Below are 17587 nucleotides of genomic sequence, written 5' to 3'. Positions count from 1 at the left end.
CTGCACAACTAGACTGAAGAACAAAAATGACAGCAACTTGTCTGTTCCCCTTCCCCCAATTCCCCAGCACTGTTCCCATCCCCCCCAATTCCCCAATAAAAAAAAATCTAAAAAAAAAAAAATTAGAAACACTCCAAATATTGTGATTTAAGCTGTGAAGCAACACTCAAACATTAATGGCAAAACAGTGCTCAGTTATGTCTTTTAAGAACAAGGACATTTGCTCCAGCACAACCACTGGTCTAAATCTGCCTTATAATTCAAAAGCACTTAAACCTTCTAAGTGTAGAGAGCATTCTAAACACTGCTGAATGTCGATGAAACAACATCTGTGGTCACTGCAGTACTCCAGTTTGTGGTAAAACATGTTTAGATCTGTAACTGCATCACTGCCCTCACAGGTTTTCATAGTCTACGTACTTATTCATTCCAACAGACATGAAGGCAATGCTTTGTATACCCAAATGGCAGGGCCCACCTTATCCCTACTGAAATTAAAGGTTTCATTCAGCGCGCAGCATAAGCACATACAGGGAGGAGGCTTAGCACAAATCTGCAATGTGCCATTTGCAAAACAGTACCCTGATGAAACTACACCTAAGACTTGTTTTGCTTCCTAAATGACATCTTCCTGGCATGCCTTAAGAACTTTCTCATAGGCAAGGACTCACTTTAATGGAGCCCAGTAAGTGCAGAGTTCCCAAGATGCATGCCTCAAGGAACCCTGCTACCAAGAGCCTTGCTATCAGCTAAGAGGAGGCAGCTAACATGAAATGTATCTGCCAATCAGACAGAAATTTGACTACAGAAATAACGGCCAGGTCCCAAAAGATATCTTTCTGCCATGTGCAAAATTCCATGTAAATTTTTTTATACTGTGATTTTAAATGAAAACATCTCAATTTCAAACAGCATGGAACCTGGTTGGTCACCCTGAATGCCTTCCGGAAAGTAGCACTCCACTGCGCAGTAATTTCATTCTTCAGCCTAACCCACAGGGAGTGGGATCTTGGAGCTCTTTCCTGTGAAAGCATCCTTAGGATGGAGGCGGATTCTAAGGACGCTGGACCTCAGAGCTCTGCCTCCAACTTCCCGTTGTAGTCCCACCATCACCTTAGTTCTCAATAACAACTGTGTCCATGGCAATTCACAGCTGATACCACACTACTTCCACTACTTCCGTTTCCAGGCACAATATTTACAAATGATTAGTAATACTTCCTGGTTTATAAACCAACAGTTAATATAGCTGGCTAGTCAAATGCTTGTGCAAATGGGGCAAAAAGAACAGAAATGAAATTCAGGGACTAACACCATATATGACCTTTATTTTGTCTTTTCTACTGAAACATTTAGAAAGAACTTTTATCAATTTCATCCTTTTGGTTGTCGTTTCAGAATTTTCCTGCTCCTTGCTCACCTACTGAAGGCAACTGCCTTGTCAAGAAGGAAAACAAAAGAATGAAAATAAAGATTAAAAGGGTTAAAGGCTTCCATTACACCACTGGCTAAAGAATCTTGAAAAAAAAATTAAGATCTACAGTATTAGTGACTAGTGGTGGATGAAGAAACAATAAAAAGGAAGCAATCACTGAAAAACTTGTTAAGTCTGTTTGATAGACTGAGCCTACCTCCTAAATTCTTTGAGGCATGATTGGAAATCACAAGACAGTTCATTAAGACAGGTACGCCTTACTCCAGTTTCCATGACTATTTGCCAGATAACTAGAGCTAGCTTCAGCTAAATTTCTCTCTCACACAACACACATTATACACAGGACAGATACACAGAAAAAGATTCAGAATAGTATTGATTCCTTCACCGAATTTCAAATATATTCCTCCCAATCTAAAATATATAACATGAATTATTCTTAATAAACCCATGTCCTATAGACCTGTAGACATGTATAATTTCAACCTTTACTGAAAAAGAATCTCAGTGAAAAAGAAATTATATCATCCTCTTAATTTCCTTCTCTTAAAAGTTACCAGTATTCTATAACTCCAGTTCACGTTTCTTCTTGATTCCTATAAAGACGTCTTTGTAGACAAATGTTGTGCTGCCTCTGAAACACAGAAGCAATTGTTAATCAGATTTTTTTCCTTTTTATCACTTGTTATGACTGTCATCATGTTTCAGAAAAGCATGGGAAGAGTCTGCCAAATTAATCTTCCTATGATTGCCACTTTGTGCAAATCCAAATCTTTTAGGCTACAGACTAAAACCTGAACTCATCCTCCTGACAATTGCTATCTTCCTGAATCTGGTGCTTACCAAGAATGTCCCTGGAAATGGCACCAATTGGGTTAAAGAGCGATTAATGCTGACTTTCCTAGTAATCATAGTTTCTTCATCTAAATGTAAAATTAGACTAACTAGACCATTTAATGATTTTCCATTCTCTACTTCCAATATTTTTATTCCACCCCTCCCAACCTCATGGAAGATTAAAAAAAAAAAAAGTGTCATGGTAAGTGGCATCTATTATTACTGTTGTCCCTACTAGAGATGGTCTAAGCCTTAAGGAACTTAAAATCCAGTTGAAGATCCAAGGATACTATACTAAACCCAATAAAAGCCTATTTCTGACTGCCCCAAAATAAGCCCCACAGACAAATGATAGAGTGTGCATTCTCAATGGTGAAAATTGGTGCCTGTAGGGTAAAAAAAATGGTTTGTGATCATCCAAAGAGCATTAAAATTTCACAGTGGGGAGGGCGTGGTTAAGAAAAACCTATCTAAAAAGACAATAACAACAAAAAAAGGTTGAGAAACACTGATAGAGGAACCCACAGAGAGCTTTATACAGAGGTTGTCAAAAAAATGTATACACATTTTAAGAAAGGAAAAAACTATTAAAATTGTAATAATATATACCGACAGCAAAAGATGACTACAAGTCGTATGTATACATTTTTGGGCACCCCCAGTATTTGCTAATAATTGGCTAAATTACCCTGAACAAATTACTTAACCTAAGTCTCATCTTGATTATACCACCAACATTATAGGTTTTTTTGGTTGGATTCCAACTATATCTTCTCATCCTTCACTTCTCAAGTTTAATGCTCCTTCCTGAAAGGGATCCTTTCCTGACCACTGTCTAACATAGGTCTGCCCTCTCATTCTCTCTCAACACTATTGATCCACTTTCACAATTTGTAGTTCTATACTTGCTTCCTTGTTTTAATTGGATGTCTCCCACACTAGGTGGCAGGCTCCAGGAGGGGAGGGACCATGTCTGTTTGTTTACAACATTACACTCAACCTGGCACAAAATGGGTGCTCACAGGTTCCTGCCAAGCCCTTCCTCTTCTCCAACTTTTACTCTCCCAACACACTGAAGGGTGCATCAGTACCCTTTTCTAGAGATGAACCCCAAGAAATGGAATTCAATACTAGCAATTCACTAGCTCTTTTAAAATCACTTCAAGGACCCCTTGGCCCCAGAGGATAACCTGCCAGAGAATTTCCCCCAAATCCTTGATGAATTATAAAAAATTTAGTATGGTTTTTAGAGTTTTTACAATAATAAACTTGTTATTAAGGGGGATGGGTTGGAGAAGGAATGTGCATTTTTTTTTAAATGCAAGATTGAATATCAACATGGCATTTTTTACTCTTTGAGATGTCCAAGAATTTAAAAGACCTTTCCTTTCTTATTCCAGTGGCTGTTTCAGGTCCATGATTCACTGAGCTGCTAATAGAGAGATGAGGCAATGGAACAGTCTAGGACATGTACCCACTCCACATGCAGGGGGCAGAAAACTAATGTGAACAAGAGGTGAGCAAGTAATTACATTGGACAGAGGGAAAGCAAACTTGAGATATGGGAGTCATTTCAAACCAGAACGGGTAACATTTGGACGTTATTATCCCCCTGAAAATAGCTTCTGCCGGGTTAGGAGGAGCCGGTTCAGGCACTATTATAGTGAAATGGATCTTAGTGAAAATATAACATGAGGAGATCATGTTTACAACTAGTGTGTGTGTGTGTGTGTGTGTGTGTGTGTGTGTGTGTGTGTGTCTTTCTACAGTATCAAGACATTCAACAAGTTTTAAACTACACGTTTAGTTGGAAAAGGTAAAAAAAACCATACACATGAATGTGTGTATGCATGCATGCATGTATAAAATTCACATAGATCCATATATCTATATTTACATATAAAAACTATGTGGATTAAAACAAAAAATACTCCATTCCATCAGTTGTCTAGTAAGTATGGTCTTTAATTAGGGTGACCATATCATTTAACATCCTAATCAGGCCAGTTTTGAGAGCCTTACTAATAGTTACACCCAGATAAATAGGTATACACTGGGACTATTTAATTGTAATAAAGCCCAAGGAAAACTGCAAGATTTCAGGAAATAAAAATCAGATGAACAATATTAAAAATGTGTGTCTCCTTCAGTAAAGTTTTAAAATAAAAGGTTTTAAGAAATAAATTTTAAATGATAAAGTCCACAAAAGATTTTGCCCCAATGAGGCCACATCTTATTAAAGAAAGGATATAAATTAAAGAATAGTAAATTATTAAAATATGGAATTAATCTCTAATAGGGCCAGAAGCTTAAATTAATATCTTCTTTGAGAAAAACAATCCTTTCTAAAAACATGAGCCAACCCCACATGACATTTCTGGACCCCAGTCTCTATCCAGTACCACTTGGTTATTTTTGTTACTAGGAAACACCTGCACAAAAACAAGATTTACAAACTCCTCTTGCTTCTCTTCTTCCACCTAAAGGAATAACCTCCATTATTAGCAAATACACTTAATATCTCCACAGCAACTAGTATAATTGGGGTGTTGCCACAGGAGGATAATGAAGTAGAAAACAAAGCTCTAACAGTGTAGAAGGAGGGGAAAAAAACAAAAAACAAGAAACCACTTCCACACAGCTTTGGTGGGAAAATAACCAGGAAGGAAAACTTGCTAAAAAGAACCCTTTTGAGGTTGCTACGGTCAGTTTCTACTTTAAGATACTTAATTGTGCAATAGGGCAAAGAAAAGTTTCAAAAATGGTGAAACGCATGGAGTAACTGCAGTGACTTAACCAGAACAGAGGTGGGGAAGGGATGAGGTTTCTGAAACAGAGAGAAGGGATTTCTGTAAGTGTTCATCTATAGCTCCCAAGAAGGTACAGGGTCTAAGAAGAGAGGCCTGGAGCTAAGGCTAGAGCTAAGCGAGCTTTACAAATCAATCACGGGCAACTGTGAAGCGGCGAGGAGGAGGGAGGAGGAAGGGGAGAGGGCAGAAGGGGCAATTCTGGGCCAAAGATATCTTCAGCCCAGGCAGGGCAGCGGCTACAGAAGGCAGAGGGCAGCAGACTGAGAATCCGGAAAACTGGGCTCTTCATTGGCCTCTGCCTGACACAATAGAGGGGTAAATAATCCAAGCCAAAAAGCCGTGTTTGAGAATACTCAACTCATTAATTCAGGAAATATGCATTGAGTGTCTACATCATGCTAGGAAAAGAAAAAAAAGCATACATTTTGCTCACAAGGAGCTCAGCCTAGAAGGAACATAATTTCGACACAAAATCATATTTCAATAGGGTAGTCCTATGACAGAGAAAGGCCTAAGTACTTTGGAACAAAGAGGGGACACCAAGCCCACAGGGGTGAAGTGGAGAAGGGAGACAGTGAGGAAAGCTCCAGACAGGGGGATGCCGGAGGTCAATTCATTTGTGCTTTTAACTTATCCTCTAAAAATGACTCAAGATCACCAGCTAAAGGGATCCCCCACATTGCAAAACCCAACAAACACTGTGTTCTCATCTTGCTCAACTCCTCAAGAGCTTACAACAGAGATGATTACTCCATCCTGCTTTAAACACGTGCTTCTGGTTGGCATCTTTTGGCCTCCCCCTCCCTAACGGGTTACTCCAGTCTCCCACTTGATCTATTAACTCTTATTCCTCAGGGCCTGCTCTCTGTCTCTCTTCTCTGCCTACAAAGTCTCCCTGGGTAATCCTAGATTTCCCATAAGTTTATCTGCCACTTCTATGCTGCGACAACTCTGGCCCTGATCTTGTCGTGAAAGCAGGTCTCTTAATCACTGTTGGTCCATTGGCATCTATCTCCATTAGGATGCCTAACAGGCAACTCAAGCTAACCAATGGCCAAAACAGAACTCTATTCCCTGCAACCCCATCATCCACCAAAACACCAGGAATCCTGCCTGATCTCTCCTACTCACTCATGTCACCCATCCAAACGCCTTCATAAGTCTTCTTGATTCTATCCCCATACCTCTCCAGTCCATGCACTGCTCTCCATCTCCAATACTGCCACTCCATGCCACCTCCCTTCTCATGTAGAATGCTTCCAGTAGCTTCATAACTGATCGCTTTGCCTCTACTCTGCCCCTTTCGACTCCACTCTGCCCAGCAGCCAGCGAGATGTTACAAATGGGAACCACATCACGTCCCTCTCCTTGGATCACTTCACAATGCCCTCTCATTGCATTTGGAAGTAGACTCAGGCTCCTTCTACAAAGCCTGCAGGCCCTATCCAACCTGGTCCTGACTGCCTTGCCACCTTAGCTGACTACTCTCTCCTGCCCAGACACTGCGGCCAAGCTGGCCTCTCTCCCTTTCCTTGTGTAACCTAGCACTTTCCCTTCTCAGGCAGATGCACACGCTGTTCCCTCTGCTGGCTCCTTCTTATCCTTCACATCTCAGCACAAGTCTGACCTCTTCCAACAAATCCTTCCTGATGGTGCTAGAGCAGGTTTCCCCAGTCACTCTCTGCGGTGTCACTGTGTTTCCTTTAAAGAAGTCCAAATCTGCACTTATCTTGTTTGTTTATTGGTTTTACTCACTTATCACCTGCTCAACCTCCTTTTCCAACACCTTTTCCCCTCTCACCACAGAAACTCTGACAATCTCCATTAGGGTAGCCACCTTAACTACTGTTCACTGAATTCCTAGAATCAAGAATAATATCTAGGGGCCGGCTGAGTCGCTCAGTTGGTTAAGAACACGAGCTCTGTGCAAAGAGTCACTGGTTCGATTCCCACATGGGCCAGTGAGCTGCCCCTGAGCTGAGCTGCTGCTGAGCTGCCAACAGGTGGCAGGATGGCTCAGCTGGTGAGAGCACATGCTCCTAACAACAAGGTTGTCGGTTCGACTCCCGCATGGGATGGTGGGCTACGCCCACCTGCAACTAAGATTGAACACGGCACCTTGAGCTGAGTGGCCGCGAACTGCTGCTGATGGGCAGCCGGATGGCGACTGGACTTGGAGCTGAGCTAGCTGCGTCCTCCACAACTAAGACTGAAGGACAACAACTTGGCTGTTCCCTTTCCCCAATTCCCCAACACTGTTCACCTTCCAGAACTCCCCAATAAAAAGAAAGAAAGAAAGAAAGAAAGAAAGAAAGAAAGAAAGAAAGAAAGAAAGAAAAAGAAAGAAAGAAAAGAAAGACTATCTAGCACATGGCAAGTGCTCGAAAAATTGTGTTGAATGAATGAATCAATTTCAGAAGGAATTAAGGAGGGCTTGGACTCTGTTTCAGCCATCTGTGTAGTGCACGCATTTGATAAAGTCAATATGTTTATGAGACTCAAAGCAAACTATGGTGAGAACTTGGTAAGAACTTGGTGAGAACAGTGGTTTGCCCAGTGGCTGGGGGAATTATTTGCTATAAAATCCTCTGCAATGAAACCCTTCCTATGCATTTAGTTATTTTCCCCCCATAGAACTACACTATCCCCTTCCTTCCTCTCCTCTCCTCTCTCCCTCTCTCTCATATTGTGCCTGAGTCTTCTTACATCCTAATCTTATCTGTTCCTGGCAGACTGATATTTGATATCAAGTAATGATTTCTCTGATCTAGGTTTTACCGTGGCCTTGCTTCCCAATTTGTCACAATCAGCAAGTGAACAAGAGCACAAATTAGTCAACATTATGCTTAGAAACAGGCAAGGAAGGGGGCAGGTGGTGGTGGATAAACAGGTAGACAGCAAGGTGATGGGAGTTACACATGTGAGGCACTGGGCCTGAGACCAGGTCAGATCATGCATATATCCTACTCTATCATAGCTCACACAGGCATCTGCTAGCTGTCTTTTCTACATGCATGAATCTAATATTCTAAATACTCCATTTATAGGCTCAGACACACCTCTAGGTATTGAAGTTCATAAATTTACATGACAGGTAACCTCAGAGATGTTTCGCTGTACCATTCAGCCTGTTCCCTTGTTCTCGCAAAAGGCACCAGACCTAGTTTTCTCTGTTGCTCACTAAGGCGACTCCATGACATACTTCCGTTTTAAAATATAGCAGTCATTGGACTATTAAGGGATTATCCTCAGATTCATGTAGGGATTCCTTAAGTATAAGGCTGGTCCATGCTGCACAGTAGCTGCCACACATTGTATTGAGCACTTGAAATGTGGCCATTCCAAGTTGAGATGTGCTGTAAATGCAGAATACACACCAGATTTTGAAGACTTAGGAAAAAATGTAAAACTTTCAGGAATTTTTAGATTGATTATAGTTGCTATTCGATATAACATTCTGATATTTTGAGTTAAATAAAATATGTTCTTAAAATGAATGTCACCTGTTTGTTTTTACTTTTTGTAATGTGGCTATTAGAAAATTGAAATGATTTATGTGGCTATCATGTGTGGCTCCCTTTATATTTCCATTGGACAGCACTGGGTTCTTATGGGATGGTTAGCAACTAGGGGTAGATCAGCAACTGGTCCAGGGTCTGGGCTTTGCAAGCTCAGAAACTATTTCATCAGTTCACCCAGGAGAGAGCAGCTCTGGTGCTCTGCTTTGTTCTAACAAAAGATGTAACAGGAAACATGGATCTATTAATTTATCAATGATGGCTGGGAGATGACGACGAGTGAAGAAGTTACTCGGCCATAGACACAGCCAAGACATCCTCCTTCTGCTATGGCAGTACTGGCAGGGACAATCAAGCTATTAATCAACAATTGCTTGATGAGGATAAAATGCAAGCAATTGAGTCAGAGTCCTGTGGGGGCACTACACCCACAGAGCCATGTCTTCAGAACTTTCTAGGCAGAGAAGTGAGGGGCTAGAAAAATCTCCTGAGAATGCATTTTGGAACACAGAAAAAAACTTTCCTTCACTCACATCATTTGAGTTTTTTCTAAACCTTCACCTTTATAAGAGGAAATTGACTATGTATGTATGTATGTATAATATGTGTATATGTGTATATGTACACATTTATTTTCCCCTAAACTAACAAAGTGACTCCATATCTTTTAAATTTGTAATTTAAAAGAATTACAAATATGAAAATATCTTATCTCATGGTTTTAAGAGTTTCTCATATTTTTATACTTCTACCCAAGACAGTCTCTTCTCCCCTAGAAACTGTCATACATATATTTACACCATCCAGCCAATTTTCCATCATATTTCCTTAAAATTAGTTTTGAAAAAAATCCTACATTATCCGTTATTTCATTTCTTAAGACAGGAAGATTCCCAAGATTTTACTTCTTACACTGGTGTTTTTTCTACATTGTACAATGGAGACTCTTAACTGCAGGAAGTTGCCTCCAAATCACAATGTAGGATTATTATTGGAGGATCTCTTAAGAAAACAAACTAACTCCATCCATGATGATAATTCTTGTTATTTTTAATTTCAGCAATTGACACTTCCATCTACTCTGAGGACCTAGAGCCCTCGAGGTATTTACTATACAGATGATCCAATGAATGATACCATTATTTGTTTAATTCATTACAACGTGGGAAGCCCTTGTATAGATGTGCCTTTGCTTTCAGAGAATACATAATAATGTTGCTAAGCAAGCAGAGCAAACAAAAGAGTAAAAAAAATGTAAAGGGAACGTGAAGTCAAAACTCATGTGATAATCTCCACCACCATCACTGCCACCACATTTGAGCTATCATCTTACCGCAAACAAAGGCAAGATTTGATGACCACCACGTGGGACGCAGAGCCACGTTTCTGTTAGGCAACTCGATTGAAAAAGGCCCGAGGTGGCTAGACCTGCTCCAGAATCAATAAGACTTTTGCTGAAACCTTGGTAATGTCATTTTAAATGTTGGCTAGTTACAGAAATTACCCAAAGTTAACTCCCCCTGCCCCAAAGTGGTTAATGTTACATGTAAAAAAAAATAGCCCTCAAAAGGTAAATACTTGCTATGCTGGATGTGTCCATAACAATAAATCATGAGATTAGGTAGCCCTTTCCCAAGGCTGGCATGAGAAACAAATCAAAACACAGATCCTTCTAGTAACTCTCTGTATCCGTTTCCTGTTGCTGCTGTAATACGCTACTACAAACTCAGTGGCTTAAAACAACACAAATTTATTTTTTTACAGTTCTGGAGGCCAGAAGCACAAAATAGGTCTCACAGGGCTAAAATCAAAGTGTCAGCAGGGCTACATTCCTTTCTGGAGGTCCTAGGGGTCCTGTTTCCTTGTCTTTTCCAGCTTCTAGAGACAGTGCATTCCTTGGCTTGTGGTCCCCTTTCATCTTCAAAGCCAGCAATGGTCTTTCTAATAAAGCCAACTGTCTGGTTCCTTTTTTTTTTTCCCCCTATAGTTGATCTTTGGTTCTCACTCTTCTGTTTCCCTTTTCCATTTATAAGGACCCTGTGATGACAAAGGGTTCACCCAGATAACCCAGGATAATCTCCATATCTTAACATCAGCTGGTTAGCAACCTTAATTCTACCTGCAGCCTTAATTCCCCTTTACCATGTAAAATAACAGATTCACAGGTTCTGGGGATTAAGGTGTGAATAACTTTGGGGGATGAGGGGGCATTATTTGGCCTATCACCGTCTTCAATAGTAATTAGAAAACAGCCCAATAAGCCTCATATGTACCAGCTACTCTCCTTAAATAAGGATATTGAACTATTTTAAGTTACAATAGGTGAAAGCCCTAGAACTAAAAAAATAAGGTCGGTGAGTTAGAACAGCAGGCGCGAGGCTGCAGTTGTTGTTGCTGAGCTGAGCGTGCGGATCAGTGTGATGGGAGCACACATGGCTCCTTTCCCAGGTCCCCACCAGACCTGATAAACAGACCAAACACTCCGAGCCTTTAGCGAGAAATGTTTGACGACACCATATTGAAAATTAAGTGCCAACAGCTTTCAGTAACAATAATGAACTACATGACCCAGTTGTAGTCCTCCACATGGTAACTCATAAGGAGCTGATATGAACGTTTGGACAGTTGTGACTTTTCCTTTGATAAAACTGCAAGTGTAAGGACACAAATGGGGCCCCAACTGTGAGGCACGTGCCAGATTCCATGCCAGTGCAGGGGTTAGACTCTGCAGCCAAGCTGTCTCCTTTAGAACCTAATGCTGCTGTGTTACCTGAGGCCAGTGACTTAACCTCTCGGTGTTTCAAATCAGGACCCTAAGATGGGTATGATAATATCTGCCTCACAGTGGTTTAGGAGTAGGACACCACTAACAGTTCTAGAGCAGTGGGTCTCAACCTTCCTAATGCCGCGACCCCTTAATACAGTTCCTCATGTTGTGGTCACCCCCAACCATAAAATTATTTTCGTTGCTACTCTATAACTGTAATTTTGCTACTGTTATAAATCGTAATGTAAATATCTGATATGCAGGATGTATTTTCATCGTTACAAATTGAACATAATTAAAGCATAGTGATTAATCACAAAAACAATATGTAATTATATATTGTGAAATATTTATAATTCATGAAGTGTCGTTTTACCTCCAATTTCAACACAGCAGCTGCTTTCTACACAGTAGCTGCTCTCTACACGTGTGACTGGTCCGTGTAAGTACATTATGGCGCCAACCCTGTCACATACACCTGTATTTGTACGGGGTGTATGTGATGGGGTTGGCACGATGATGTCATCATGCCGGGTACTCGTATGTGGGTGTATCTGCATGTGGGCCTGGAGATGGATAGAGGAGCGGTGTCTCGGTTCCTAAGACCATCGAAAATATGTGTTTTCCGATGGTCTTAGGCGACCCCTGTTTGACCCCCAAAGGGGTCACGACCCACAGGTTGAGAACCGCTGTTCCAGAGGCTCAAAACAAATCTTGGCACAAAGTGAGCGCTATAAGTATTTGTTAACTTAAATTTTAAGTGTTCCTGCAAGCTGCTTATAACTTGTCAGCCAAGCTATATTCCAAGGAAATGTACTTCTTAGTACTAACTAACCCATCATAGAGGATATGCTATTATATAGAAACACAAACATGTGTGTATACATATGTATATATACAATATATATACATATGTGTGTGTGTATATATATGTGTGTGTGTGTCTATGTGTGTGTGTGTGTGTGTATATTTATATATAATTGAACAAAAACAATGCCCTTTTTCGCTATTAAAGTTTGATAGCAACTACTGGGGTAGTAATAACTGGATGCTTAAGCAACTCCCTGACCAAATGCAAACACCAGAAAACAGCAGCAGCTGTGTTAGATAAACTGTCTCAGGGCCTCCTAAAGAAAGACGCACAACACTGGGGAGGACAGTAGGGTTTCTGATTCTTAATGACCCAGCCTTCTCTGGGACAGTGGTGTCCATGGTACAAAACTCCCCAGAAGGCTGAGCTCCGTAAAGGACAGCGGCAGTTGTACCACACTAATGCTCCCTGCATCTGCTGAGAGGGCCGGCATATTGGGATTGCAGCTTTGAAAGCTTTGCTGCATTCACAGCTGAGGTTATAAACTTCTTACGAACATTCTTGAATTCAATGGCAGGGTACAATCGACTTCAGTATTTTTATTTTAACCCTGAAGGAAAGGAGGAGGGTAGGGTGAGGGGTAGGACCCAGGCCTGACCACTACAGGTGAGATGTGACAAATGGCTATTCTAGTACAAAAGAAACAAGCCACCTGGATGAGAAATAATTTGATTTTTCAGGTAACAGAATTGAGCCCTTTGTTGTAAAAGGTAGAGGTACAGCTTATATGCCAAAAACAAATAACAATAGCTGAGCCACTCAGTATTTGCTGCGAACCAGGCATTACTCTCAATGTTTTACACACATAAAGTTATATAATTCATACAGTCACCTTATGAAGTAAATACTACTTTATTTCCATTTTACAGCCAGGAAATGGAGGCTCATCTGAGGACGGTGCTCAAAGTCACCTAGCGGTCAATAGCAGTAGTGCTGGGATTCAAGTCCACGCTGGCGTGGGCCAGCGGGCCTTCGTCTTTCTGGCATTATTACTTCATGACCTTAAAGCAGCACCGACCAAAGAAACACTCCAGGAGATGGGGTGGTAGACCTACAGCCCCGTGTGAAACTATATCCCAACAAAACTGCCATATCTCTGAAACTAGTGGGCGATTATGGAAAGCCATGAAGGATCCTGGGCAGCTCCCTGGGCATGAGAATCAGCTGTCTCTGGCTTCACATCCCTCCCTGCTCTACCTCCTCCCAGCTCTGCAGCCTTGAGTACATTAAAGCTTTCTAGATTGTTTCTATCTCCACAGTGGAGATAACACCATTTCTATTTTGCAGAGCTGCCCAAAGATGAAGACAGCATTTCATTTGATCTTCACTAGCATCTACCGCAGAGCATCTACCATTACTTCACATTTTACCACACTACCTCCAGCTCTGTGTATGAGGCTTGGAGAACCACTTGAGCATTTGGCATCTCCCTGTGTGGACCCTCTGTTTCAAAGGCTTAGCTACACTTCCAACTCCTGCTGCCATCTTTTCATTAAAGGCCTCTACTTCTCTTTGGAGATGGGTTGCTATCTAAAGGTATCCCTGCATCGTACCCCAATTCATTAAGTGGTCCATGACCCAAAACCACTTACTCTTTCTTTGACCCTCCTCCCTACCCCAAAATTAAAAAACACATTCCTTCACATTTTCTCTAGGCATTAAATCAGACTACATAATTAAAGGAATTCTCAGGTAAGGAAAAGTGTCCTTAACCCATCGAGGTGGGGTGTGTGTTAAGAGATAGCTTCTCAGAATGATTCTCAGCAGAGCAGTTGAGAGATGTCCCCAACACACATTTTCACCCTTGCCACCCCCTCCAGGATCATACAACAGGACCTCAGTTCCAACAGGAGAATCCAGTTCCCAGTATGCCTTGAGAGGACATACACTCCTCCAGGAACACAGAATCTGCCTTTGGCAGTGTCCCATCTTTCTTTCTGCAGGTCTTTTCCCACCTCCAGGGCTGCCCTTCCCATCAGTCCTTTCCACTATGTAGAAAAGCTTTTTAAAAGTTTAATTCTTATGCAATTTTCATTTCTAATCATTTTCATGAAGGAGGTGATTGCTTATTCCCCAATTTTATAAATATTGGGTCGTCGGGGAAGTCATGGCATATTTTTCTCTGTTTTTCAATGCAAAAATGCATCATGACTTTCCCAACAACCCAATATGATGCCTCTGGTTCCACGATTTCAATTGACTAGGAATATGCACTCTCCTCAAACTTAAGAGTTGAGAATGCCTAAGGTGGGTATGTCAGTTCCTGCTCAATTTTGTCTGAGGCTGGCCCTGACATCTGGGCATCTCTCTTTCCACAGTCAAAATGCATCACTGCACAGGAGTCTCAGCATAGGGACTACCAGGCAGAGAAGTGGAACACACCTGAGGGCCCTTCTTTCACTTGACCTGACTGTTAGCAGCTGGCCGTCTTTTCTGCCTCTTGGGCCTTGATTTTGTTACCTATCATCTCCATTTCCCTCCGCTTTAACAATTTTAGTATGTGTTTTACTTATTCTTTTTTACTAGTACAAAGGGGTATACTGAAGGAAAAGTTGTACAATAAGACATTCAATCGAGTCAATGCTTCTCCTTAAAAAAAAAATCTAACAATGTGCACAAGTTTGGTTTGAAAGTTTTAAGTGACACTATCAAACTAAGACATGTAATAGTCAGGTTGAATCAATTGTAAGCAAATAATCAAATGAGGGTTTGGCAGTAAGAAAAAACCAATCAGCAAATAACTGATGATCCTATTTACACTTTTATTCTACTATTTCTTTAAATTCGGCTTTGAATTACAAGTCATTATTAGAAATTAATAAATTGAACTGATCTGGGTTTCTGCATAAAAAGGCTGAATTAACCACCACTCATATCCCCACATCCTTTATCAAAACCATGAGGATAAAGTAACAAGCATTAGAAATGAAAAAATCAACCCAAAGCGAAAATTTTGACTCAGGGTAGCGAAGAGGGTATGATATTATAGTAAAACCTGAGAGTGTTTAAATATTTAAATGAAGATCTGCTTTATACCCATCATGAAAATTAGCTAATGGAAATTCCTTGAACTTTCATTAAATCAACCCAAAATGTCTTATCAATGACATGCTTTTCAAGAGATCAAACAAAAAATGTGTAAGGTTTTTAAAATGGTGACCTAGTTAAAAGTGATGGAATTTATTTTAAACCTGCTAAATGCGATATCTGAAAATTTTAACTTGCCTATCTTACTGGGTACTAAGGGAGCAAACTGTAGAATTTCTGTTAGAGCACTGCTTGGCAAAATTAGCATTGCTCCATTCTGCTATCCTTCCCACGATGGAAGTTAGCTCTAGGGCTAATAACAACAATACAAACACAAATAATAGTTCTTTAAAAGCCTCTGTGTTCCATTTTCATCAGATAGATCCCTTGTGTGGTGAGCTACTGACCTATTGTGAAGCTCCACAGAAAATGTTGATCCTATTGCTGAACTCTTATGAGAAACACTAAAAGAACCCAGAAATTAAAACTCTTAAATTTTAAAGAGAAAGGGGAAAGTTTTCTAACTCTGAATATGGTAAAAAAAAAAAAAGGAAGCTAAATTAAACATTATAATTCACTTTTTAAAACACATAATTACTAAAATAATCATGGGTGTGCACAGAGAGATATAGCTAGAAAAATATTTAATGCAGAATTACTTAAAATAATGAAAACTGGAAACTAAATAACCAATCCCCTATTTTTGAACAAGTCGAGATGCAGACATATTGTATAATAAAAAAACTATTGGGTTGGCTAAGTGGCTCAGTTGGTTAATAGCACAAGCTCTGAGCAACAGGGTTGCCAGTTCGATTCCCATATGAGCCAGTGAGCTGTGCCTGAGCTGAGCTGCAGCTGAGCTGCCAACAGGTGGCAGGATGGCTCAGCTGATGAGAGCACGTGCTCCTAACAACATGGTTGCCGGTTCAACTCCCACATGGGATTGTGGGCTATGCCCACCTGCAACTAAGATTGAACACAGCACCTTGAGTTGAGCGGCTGCGAACTGCTGCCAATGGGCGGCCGGATGGCGACTGGAGTTGGAGCTGAGCTAGCTGCGCCCTCCACAACTAAGATTGCAGGACAACAACTTGGCTGTACCCCTTCCCTAATTCCCCAACACTGCTCCCCTTCCCCAATTCCCCGGTAAACTCTTTTAAGAAAAAAACAAATAAAAAACTATAAATGATGATGTGTGAGTATTTTAGTAATATGAAAATCTCCATACTTGGGTGGAAAAAAGAATGAACCCAGTTTTGTAGAGAATAACTTTCTGAATGTGCAACTTTAGGAAAGTTACTTAATTTCTCTATCAGTTTTCTCCTCAATAAAAATGAGATAATCATAGTACATTCTTCAAAAGGCTAGAAGTGAGGATTACAGGAAATTCTGTGTATAAAGCAACGAACGGGCAGACTTCCTGGCAAATAGTAAGCTCAATACATGTGAGCTCTTTGCGTTATTTGTTCATGGGCTGAAAAAGAAATTGAGGATATAGTGTTAAAGTGATTTTTCTGGGTGGCAGTTGATTTAACTTAGACTTTTAAACTTCCTTAAGTATCATACTACATATAATATGGGGAATTGTTAACAAATTGTAATATTCACACATAGTAATTATTCTTTTAAAAATCTACCATAGTGCTTTGCTCACAACAAATAAATCTTGGTTGAGTTGAATTTACTCTCCAGATTTCATTTAAATAAGTTCGCCATGGAGCACTGAAAATTATTTAACTTAATGGCTAAACTTGTATATAATATTTTTATTAGGTAAAAGCAAGGCACACTTACATTGTTCAGCCTCCTAAGAATTTAAGAACCCCAATTCAAGACCCAGGAGGATACCAGTAGATCTTGCATTATCAGTGAGAGGAAGCCTAAGGTAGTTTAATCCTTTCTGTTTCCTCCCAACTCCCCACCCTTCTCCTCCTTTTGGACTTTTTTTTTTTTCCTTTCCACAATCAAAGGCTCTCTCTGCAGGGCTGGAAGCCTCAGGGGCAGTCACAGTGTCTCCTCCATCTTAGTGTCCATAGTACCTAGCACAGTGGCTGGAGTAGTAGATGCTCACTAAATGTTCACCAACTAAATGAAGCGAATAAATGTCCGATAGTAGTAGTTCAGAATACAGGCTTCAATTCCCCCGTAAGAGAATTGGATAAAGGTAGATAAGCTACTCTTTAGCCTGAAACTCTCTAGAAGTCTCAGTAATTGTTCTTTTGAAAAAAGAAAGAAAACAGACATCGTATGTTGAAGTCTCATTTCTTTAAAAAGTGATGAGTGGATTAAGAAACTTTGGTACATTTACACAATGGAGTATTA

At 40.5% G+C, this 17587-nt stretch overlaps 1 protein-coding gene across 6 annotated transcripts in view; it reads right to left on the bottom strand.

The window, feature by feature from the left end:
* Window positions 1-17587, bottom strand: part of SGMS2 (sphingomyelin synthase 2) — a 107545-nt gene that overhangs the window by 56998 nt on the left and 32960 nt on the right. The window contains exon 1 of one of the 6 annotated variants that reach the window (XM_019636077.1): window positions 1993-2010. The exons of the other annotated variants lie outside the window; for them this stretch is intronic. The gene's annotated coding sequence lies outside the window, so the exon portion shown is untranslated. Of the gene's footprint in view, window positions 1-1992; window positions 2011-17587 lie in introns of those variants that run through there. 6 annotated transcript variants of the gene reach the window in all.

This window comes from Hipposideros armiger, unplaced genomic scaffold (assembly GCF_001890085.2).
Source record: "Hipposideros armiger isolate ML-2016 unplaced genomic scaffold, ASM189008v1 scaffold_26, whole genome shotgun sequence".
NCBI lineage: Eukaryota > Metazoa > Chordata > Mammalia > Chiroptera > Hipposideridae > Hipposideros > Hipposideros armiger.
Note: the sequence above shows the minus strand (reverse complement) of the source record. Positions and strands in the feature narration are given on the sequence as shown.